Source organism: Morone saxatilis, unplaced genomic scaffold, assembly GCF_004916995.1.
Source record: "Morone saxatilis isolate NCDOM2014 unplaced genomic scaffold, NCSU_SB_2.0 Contig20, whole genome shotgun sequence".
Lineage (NCBI taxonomy): Eukaryota > Metazoa > Chordata > Actinopteri > Moronidae > Morone > Morone saxatilis.
The window spans coordinates 19,675,905-19,684,353 of record NW_023339763.1 but is presented as its reverse complement, the minus strand read 5'-3'; the positions used below and the strand labels follow the sequence as shown (position 1 = coordinate 19,684,353).

Genomic DNA, 8,449 nt, shown 5'->3' with positions numbered 1-8,449 from the left:
TATATATATATATACCCATTAGGACATGCGTGCATATATCCACATTTAGAGTGCCAGTCGTCTTCACCCGCCATACAGATGTTGCGTACGCTTCTGGCTCGCCAGCTGTCTGCAAATAGCAGCTCTTAATATAACGACAGAGGAAAGTGTTTCCACCTGCAGAGGCAAGTGTTAAAGGTGATAACAAAAGGTTGACGTCACCGGGCTCGTCCTGATCCTGCCGCACAACCCCGACCACTGAGGAGGAGGAGAGGAGGAGGAGAGGAGGAGGAGGGCAGGAGGAGTAGTTTGAGAGGAGGAGAGCAGCTTTCTTTTTTTTTTTGCCATAACGTCTAATGGTTCGTGTCTGGAAGCAAAAGGTCTGTCTCTGATCAGATTTCGGGTATCCTAAGGGCACACTTAACTAATGGGATCCTATCGATGTTTCTCCCCCTCCGAGCCTGATCTTTACACGGCGGAATGTTAATGTTGCCACAGCCTGCCCGTGTTGTCTTTGGCTGCTCTGAGTCTGGTTTTATTGTTGTAGTCGGTCTGTAATGTCATGGAGCTTGACGGATATGATTAAAAAAGGCACCGCAGTAAAGCAACACTTCTGTGACTGACTGCACCGGACTATGGAAGTGATCGGGTTTACTCTGCACATGGTAAGACGATAGAGCTGTGAAATGTTGTGGAGAAATGTCGGGAGATAAGAAGTGTTTTGTCTACATTTGCATGGCCATATTGAAGTTTTCTTTTTTTTTTGTTGTTGTTGTAGAAAGTCATTATCTTTCCTTTACCATAACAGTGGTGCGACTGTTTGGTTTATGACAGCAGGCAGGATGTGCTCAGTGATACCCTGTGCTTACTCAAACAAGAGCCTGACATTACTTGCTCAAAAGTGCAGTTTTGCAGTGTTGCTTTTCTTCTCCTACATTTTCCAAAGAGCAGATAATTAAATTTCAGACCTTGTTGTCTGGGAAACTCAGGCCCCTAGACTCTCTGCAATTATCGTGTAGAAGGAACCCTTTTTGCATTGGGGTGCTATGTTTCCCAGCACAATGAAGATTAATTAGGTCTTAGAAACAAATGACTGTAAGGCCTCTCCCCATCTGTAAAATGCAGTTCGCCTCTAATGACAACACTCTGACAGATAACTAGAAGAATGAGCGCAAAATGCTTCAAGGTTACTGAGAGATTGTGAAGCAAACAGCATATACTCTACATATATGGATTTTCAGTAGTTTAAAGCTCAATATTTGAACATTTACTCCTATTTAAGTCTGAAAATGATTTGTGTGTTTGCTTTTACTTGTAACGGCAGCAGGAAAAGCCTGAATGTCAGGAGCACCTGGTTCATTAGTTCATGTCATGCTGGTCAGCAGCATTGTTGAAAATTACAGCGTTCTGCCAAATTGAAATACCACTTGAATGCATGTGTTAATTAGATCTCTGCGTGGCTTTGCTAAGCGTCTCTCCTCCTCTGTCTGTGAGTCATGTGCTGACTCTCTGACCTGTCACCACAAACCCAGAGCCTTGCTGAGGGCAAACTGACAGGAAAGCAAGTTTGCATTGTTTTTTTTAGAGCCAACCACTGCCAAATATATTGGAACGTATTGATTTACATTGTGAACAGAGAAGGGCAATTTCCTCTAAAATACTTGTGCGGCATCTCGGCTGCCGTAGCCTCTCAGTCTACAGTTGCCTCTAGATGAGGTTAAGCTATTAAAAAATACATATTGTGGAGAACGTACACACCTACGTATTTAAGCTTACTTGAGTGGAAGCTTTAAAGTAGTGAGTAGAGTACAGCGTGAATGTAATATGCACACCCACACAGTTTTCTAACATCACTGTGGCAAACCTTCCGCTTGTAAGCCAATGGCAAGGCAGATATCGGTGAGTGAACACCTTACGCTGGGTCCCGGAAGTTTTGGGTCGCAGAAGGTTCTCCACGTGACAGCCAAACGGTCCGATTCCCAACATTAGGATTGTCTCAGACAGCAGTAATAAGAGGATAACATCAAAGCTCTGCTTTATTTCTTAGAGACTTCAGAGCAAGACTATGAATAACAGATCACAAGGTACAAAGACTGAACCAGAGAACTTGAGCAGCTTTTATGTTTCAGCTGTTGTTGGGATTCACAGGGAGCTCATTAAAATACACTGATTAGTAAGAGTCCTGATTCTGTGATTGTTGACTGTGAAATGGCTCGGCTAACCAGCATATTTTTGATGCAATGATTTTCTGTGCTGGAACGAGCCACTTGGCTGTTGCTCGTTTTGGTTTATTCAAAGCCAGTCATTTGATGTAGCATTTTAGAGACGGTACTTGAATTGGAAATGTGTAACCGTACGCTCTTCCCAAAGCAATGCATTTGTTCCCTTCAAATTCCTGCGGGGGTCTGTGTAGTTAAATCTATTGCAGGTGTTGTCTGTGAATTTGATGTGCATAGCAGATTTTTATTTGCCTCACTCTGGTTGTTTCAGATGAGCAGCATTTGTTGAATATTATCCATTCGCTAAATGAGGCTGCCCTGCTGTCCGGGACAGGGGGGCAGCCTCTGTCCCGGACAGCAGGGCAGAGATTTCCCAGGTACCAGTGATCTGCCAGGCGGCTCCACCTCTCAGTCCTCCAGTCACCACGGCAGCTGTCAGCCCACACTCTCCCACTCAGCCACCCACCACTTGGAGAGACTTTGTGCGAGGCCACCCGATGTCTTCTCAGCTGTACGAGTCTGCTTTCAGACAGGGAGCAGATGTTTAGTAGCCTTTGTGTGAGTGGGCAAAGTCAGGAGACCCAGTGTGAGGAGTCAAACGCAGGTCAGGCTGCGAGTAAAGAACTGCGGCCACATGATACATCCAGATCAGGTGTTTAGGACATAATGGGCAACGTCTGGATACCTCTGAGAACAAGGGACTGACCTGCAGGGCTCAGGTTGTGGGTCAGCTGTTACATGGTATTTAGTTTGGTTCACATGGCTTATTTTATGTTGTGCCAAATGGCCACAGGCGATAGGCCCGATTTGAAGATACACTTTCTGTCTTTGTTTGCTACATTTTTGTGTTCTTCATGACTTTTTTTTTTTTTTTTTGTTGCATGGATTTGCATGTTAGCCGGCAGGTCCAATTAGGGCAAAAAGCACTGCTCTCGCTGGGTAGTTTGCGTAATCAGCAAACCCGGGGCCTTAAGCCAGGGAGTGCTGCAACCTGACGTTACAAACACCAAGACCAAAGGGCTTTCTGAAATTGTTGTGTCTTCAGCTTGAGGGCAATCGGGGAGAAATGTAAGCCTCCTGGTGACATTCACAGCAAAAACAGCAGTCATGGCAGCAGCAGGAGGAACAAAGCTCGGTTGAGGACAGCATCTGTCTGATCAGGCTTGTCGGAGGCACTGGAGACGACAGGGTTGTTTATCCACCTCCATCTCACAGGAACAGCAGAAGAGCAGGGCAGATACTGTTATCTGTTTATGGCACAAGATAAGGCCGTCTCAATCGGATCACTGACCCTCCACTGACACTCTCCACCCCCAATACCAAGCCCTCTGTAATAAGAGGTTGCCAGGCGAGTCCCATATCACTCTTAAGTAATCCTAATAGATGCCATTAGAAGGTCCATGGTTATTGCTGCAGTTTTCCAACGTCTATGCCAACTGTACATATCAGGGCATCATTAGACACAACGAGAGAGGCTCCGACTCTGACCGGGTGTGTGGGGTCAGAAAGAATGCCACAACAAAGCACCAGCAAAGCTTTAGGGGATATCAAGTGGAGGGGATAGAGGGAGAGTGAGCTCAAAGTGTCATAGTTGGCGCAGACATTAGATAAGGCTAAGCTACCAGAGGATTATAGGGGGAGGAGATGTGAAATGCTGTCGGCTAATTGGGCTTTATTTTTAATATTTCAGAGGGTTCATTAGAGACTAAATTGGTGATGGATTTCAGCTCCGTCTGTAGTCTGAGAGTCTTTTTGGGACAAGCCTTAAACCTGAATAATAGCAGATACATTTTGTTAAGGCCTTGTCATTGAACACAGAGTATAGTGTTTTTTTAGAGGAATGCTACTTTTGTTTACCAGAATTTTAGGCATGTTACATGATTGCCTTAGCCTAGTTATCTTACACCCTATACTAATACACTGAAATGCATATATTTGAGGTATTTAAAATCCCAGTTATTTATTCCCAGTTTATTCTCTTGCCAAGCTGTGTAAAATTGGTAATACAAAATAGGGTTTTTGTGTGCTCATTGTAACCTTTGGTAAGATGCACTAACCTGGATGGAGTTTAGGGAATCATACAGTTTTCCTCTCCAAAATGACTAAGCAGCAAGTATATCTGAAGGCCTGACAGAGCAGCCCAGACTTGGAGGCTTGGTCTGGATGTTAGGAGCTGTCCTAGGGAGGGACGGAGGCTGAGCTGAGCCGGTCAGTGCACAGCACTTTGCCGTGACCCTCCTCAGTTTATCATCGGTTGGACCACGTCTCCAGGCCTCATTGTGTGGGTGTGTATTTTCTGTGTGCGTGCAGTGTACTGGAGATCGAGCGGCGCCTAGAATGGGGCCCTTTATAACCTCCTAACCCTCTGGTCCTGTTTGCAGCCATTGTTGGCCACAGTGAATGGTATCTCCGTGCCTTGAAAAGTAACCAGATGACATTCTTCCTGTTGTTCAAAAGGGCCCGGGGTTGTGTTGTGAAAAGCGGCTGAAAGGATAAGCTAAGACTGTGACCTTCAGAGGCTAATCTCTGGCATGTCATTCACTGCCCGTTTGAAGCAAATGCAGACCTTTCTCCCTGATAGCAATGTACCAAGTTAAACAAGGCAGAAATTCCTCTTCGCCTTTCAACAGTTACACTCCAAAAACACTCAAGTTGTTTTTTTTTTTATTGAAGCTTCACTTTAAAGGAACCAGAGGGTGTTTTGTAGCGGCTGAACTGCATCGTTATTCCAGACAGGCAGTGTGTCTGACACCTACATTGTCCAAACAGTCTCTCTAGCCTGTGACTGAGCCCTCTGTACACAGACCTGTGGCATCAGCAGCCCCTCTGTACTGCATGCTGAAATACCACCGCTGCTGTGAAAGCAGCGGAGATGAAATGCACTTAGTGAGACAGTAAACATTGGTGCAGCTCTCAAACTAGCTTGCGTTGTTTATGTCTCCTCCTCTCTGGTGTATTTGCTGTCTTCAGCTGGCTGCGTTTCCTGGAATGTGCAGAGATGCAGTTGTCGCTCTGCGGGGGGATGTTGGCTGTAATCACAGTTCATAGTTCAGCTCTGTAGTTGGACTCAACCTAGCAGCAATCGAACAGGAGTTGAATTATTCCCCTGAACTAAAAGAGCGCACTTGACATTACTGTTTTTGTGCATTGACCTTATAACAATATAACAGATGGGTTTTTATGAAGATTGTTGGTCACAAGATAGGCCTTGTCCTTTTTTCCTTAACGTAAGAGGCGTAAAATTTGCTATTCCAGCTTTAACCACAACTGTTACATTTCTGACACCACTTGAAGATTAACAGCCTTCACAGCATAATTCAGTGTTGCTACCCAGTTGTAGAGTTTTATCTAACACCGTGACTTTCAAACCATCCTTAAACACCTTTTTGTCTACACTGAGAAAGAGTCTTTACCATTAACGTTTTCAAGGGGATTTGCTTTTCAGCACGTTAGAATACACTTTACAGGCATTGAGCTGTCTTTGTCCTGTCTAAATGATCTCTGAGAGCAGGTCTTTGGTTGAGAGCAACGTTCTGTCCCTGCATCCTGTGAATAGCTCTCCTGCTTCCTGTGTTAGTGCTGTGCCACCTGTATGGGGTTAAGATTGGGGTCAGACCTCTTGCAGGAGTCTGTTGTCTGGGGCCCCTTTTTAAGGAGCTGGTTTTGCTGAGGACTGACGTGGAAAAGAAAAGCTGTCAGGTTTTTAGGGCCTCTTTTGTCAGACATCTTTCAACGATAAATGATTGGCATATCTCCTGCCATTTCCCCCTTTTGTTTGCGTCCATTGAGTTTGAGAGCAAATAATGAAATTGACCATTATGTGTGATGTGTTTGCAGCCTGTGTGTGTGTGTGCACATGTGCGCACATAAAAAGGCGAGGTTGTTGACGAAGGAAGCATTGAATCAGAAAAGGAAAATGTCAACTTTTATCATGCTACTGCACGACCGCTTTGCATTAGTCAGAAAATATCCCCTGAAGTAGTGTAACATCCGCAGAATGTGATTGAGATAGAGAGGGAGACAAGGTAGGGGCAGAGGAAGAAGGGTGGGCCACAATTTGAAAGGCATACTTGAAAGTACTCGTGTGTAAAGAGTCCTGAGGCAGGTCATGTTGCTGTGTGACAGAGAAGCATTCGTCTTGCTGTGTATCTGACGTCCCAGGGTCTCATTGCGAGGGTTTGCCTGCGCTGCGTGTCGGCTTTCTGTAATTAATAGCCAGTAGCCCCCTCACCCCATCAAGGGACCAGGTGCTGCTTAGATCTGCTCCGGCATGGAAAGACAGCAGATACACTGGTGGTTGGTTTCACTGTTGGGATGAAACTCATAGATGTTGCCAACATCTCTCTCCCTGTATACATCTCAGCTGACTGTGTACATATAAACACGCAGTCCCAGACTCAAAACAAAGAGATGTATAATCATTACTGTGAATTTTAATGGCGCACTGCTGATGGATAGCTTGTTGGTAAAAGATATGGTTCATTTAGTCTACTTTGTGTCAAGCACCATTGTACTCGTGTCCTGTGCTGTTTAGCAGGGGCTTGCGGCCCTGACAGATTGCCATCCCGATGGGGAGATTTACCCAGCCAGCACTGCCATTGGCACTGACACCATCATTAGGCTTTGATCAGCTGCAGTCTGCAAGGGGAAGAAGAGAGAGTAATATTCTTGATCTAATTACTAGCAGACATTTCAGGCAGTGTAATGTGTGATTTAACCTCTTGTCAGAGGCTATAAAAGGAAGCTGGGTTAATCTTCCTGGCAACCTCTTTTCCACGCAGGGGAGAGTGCCTTTAAATTTCCTTTTCCCATGAAGCTGGTAACAACCAGCCTGCCAGTGAGTGCAGTATGCTGCTAACACACCACGGCTGACTTTCTACTTGAAATCTCTCAAGGCAAAAGTTCTCTGACCTTTGAATGTTAGCAACAGCTGGTCCACAGGAACCATGTGCTATGTGCATTTAGAGAATTGCAAGTAGAACAAAAAAGCTGTCCTTTTGACTTCTGCCTCTGCTGTGCTTCCTCAGAAAGGATTGTTTTGCAGCCCCCTTTGTTTCTCTCTCCCTGATTCTTTCTCTCTTTCTTTCTCTCCATCACCACCCACACACTGCAGCATGATGAGTGCAGGAGACTTGATTGGACAAATAGATTGTAAGTGGAATCGAGGGGTTTGGGTTAATCAGTCAAACATAGTTAAACAATTCTTTGGACATGAAGGGATTAGTCTTGCCTGCGTTGAGCTCATCAGATCCCATTCTCCCCAGCGCCGGCCGGCTTTTAGGGCTAAGGGCCACGGCCTCTCTGGCTCCATGGAGAACCACACACGCACCCCTCAGCATGCTCCGTTGCCTCTGAATGCCCCACCACTCTCCTCTCCCTTTGTTACCGAGTACAATTGGAATGATGGATTAGCAAATTAAATGCAGACCTTTCTATTCATGGCCATCCTTGCTCAAAGTCTCATTCACTGGATCTATCACAAACCTACTTTAAAATGGTGACCAGCTTCACTGTATGTCCTTTAATTCCTTCAGAAAGGTGTGTCTTTTACCCTCAAACGCATTCTTAAAAAACAATTCAGTGACTCTTTCCCAACATAAAGGCTATCTTGTTTTTACAGGATGACTTCCTGTACATTTTCTTCCCCTTTATATTCTGAGTGCTGATCACACTGATAGGAAGTGGCCCTGATATGATGATGTGTTGGCAAGCTCAGTGCACAGCTGTAGCCAGCCTGAGCCTGCTCTAAATTACCAGTGTCATTGTCTCCTCCATGCTCCTGAGATCAGAGCACCGACCCTGTTGGCCCATAGATAAAACTGACCTGCCCGACACACCTTCCCTTAGAAACCATGATCTACTTTATGGTGCCTTTTACTTTTTCAAATATCATCAAATTCTTTCCCCAGTTTATTATTTTCAGTTGATGTTCCTCACCAATATATTTTGGTTTTGTAGCAGACACACATTTGTTTTATATGTTTTACTACTTTGTTGTACTACTTATAAGGTATATATAATATATAATATATGCTTAAAGTCAGGGTAACAAAGCCTCACATTATAACAGCCCCTGTGCCACACTTAAACAATTAATTATTCACTTAAGTAATTCTTTTAACAGAAATACCAAAAAGTACCTGGATGCAGCTTCTCCACTGTGAGGAATTGCTGCTCTGATCCATAGTACAGAATATCCTTTGATTCGGGCTGTTTGCGTATGGGACTTAGAGCTGGCGACCCATGTACCG

At 44.8% G+C, this 8,449-nt stretch overlaps 1 protein-coding gene across 3 annotated transcripts in view; it reads left to right on the top strand.

Moving 5' to 3' along the window:
- Positions 1-8,449, top strand: part of fam222ba (family with sequence similarity 222 member Ba) — a 28,856-nt gene that overhangs the window by 885 nt on the left and 19,522 nt on the right. Inside the window, exon 1 of one of the 3 annotated variants that reach the window (XM_035666801.1) lies at positions 345-644. The exons of the other annotated variants lie outside the window; for them this stretch is intronic. The gene's annotated coding sequence lies outside the window, so the exon portion shown is untranslated. Of the gene's footprint in view, positions 1-344; positions 645-8,449 lie in introns of those variants that run through there. 3 annotated transcript variants of the gene reach the window in all.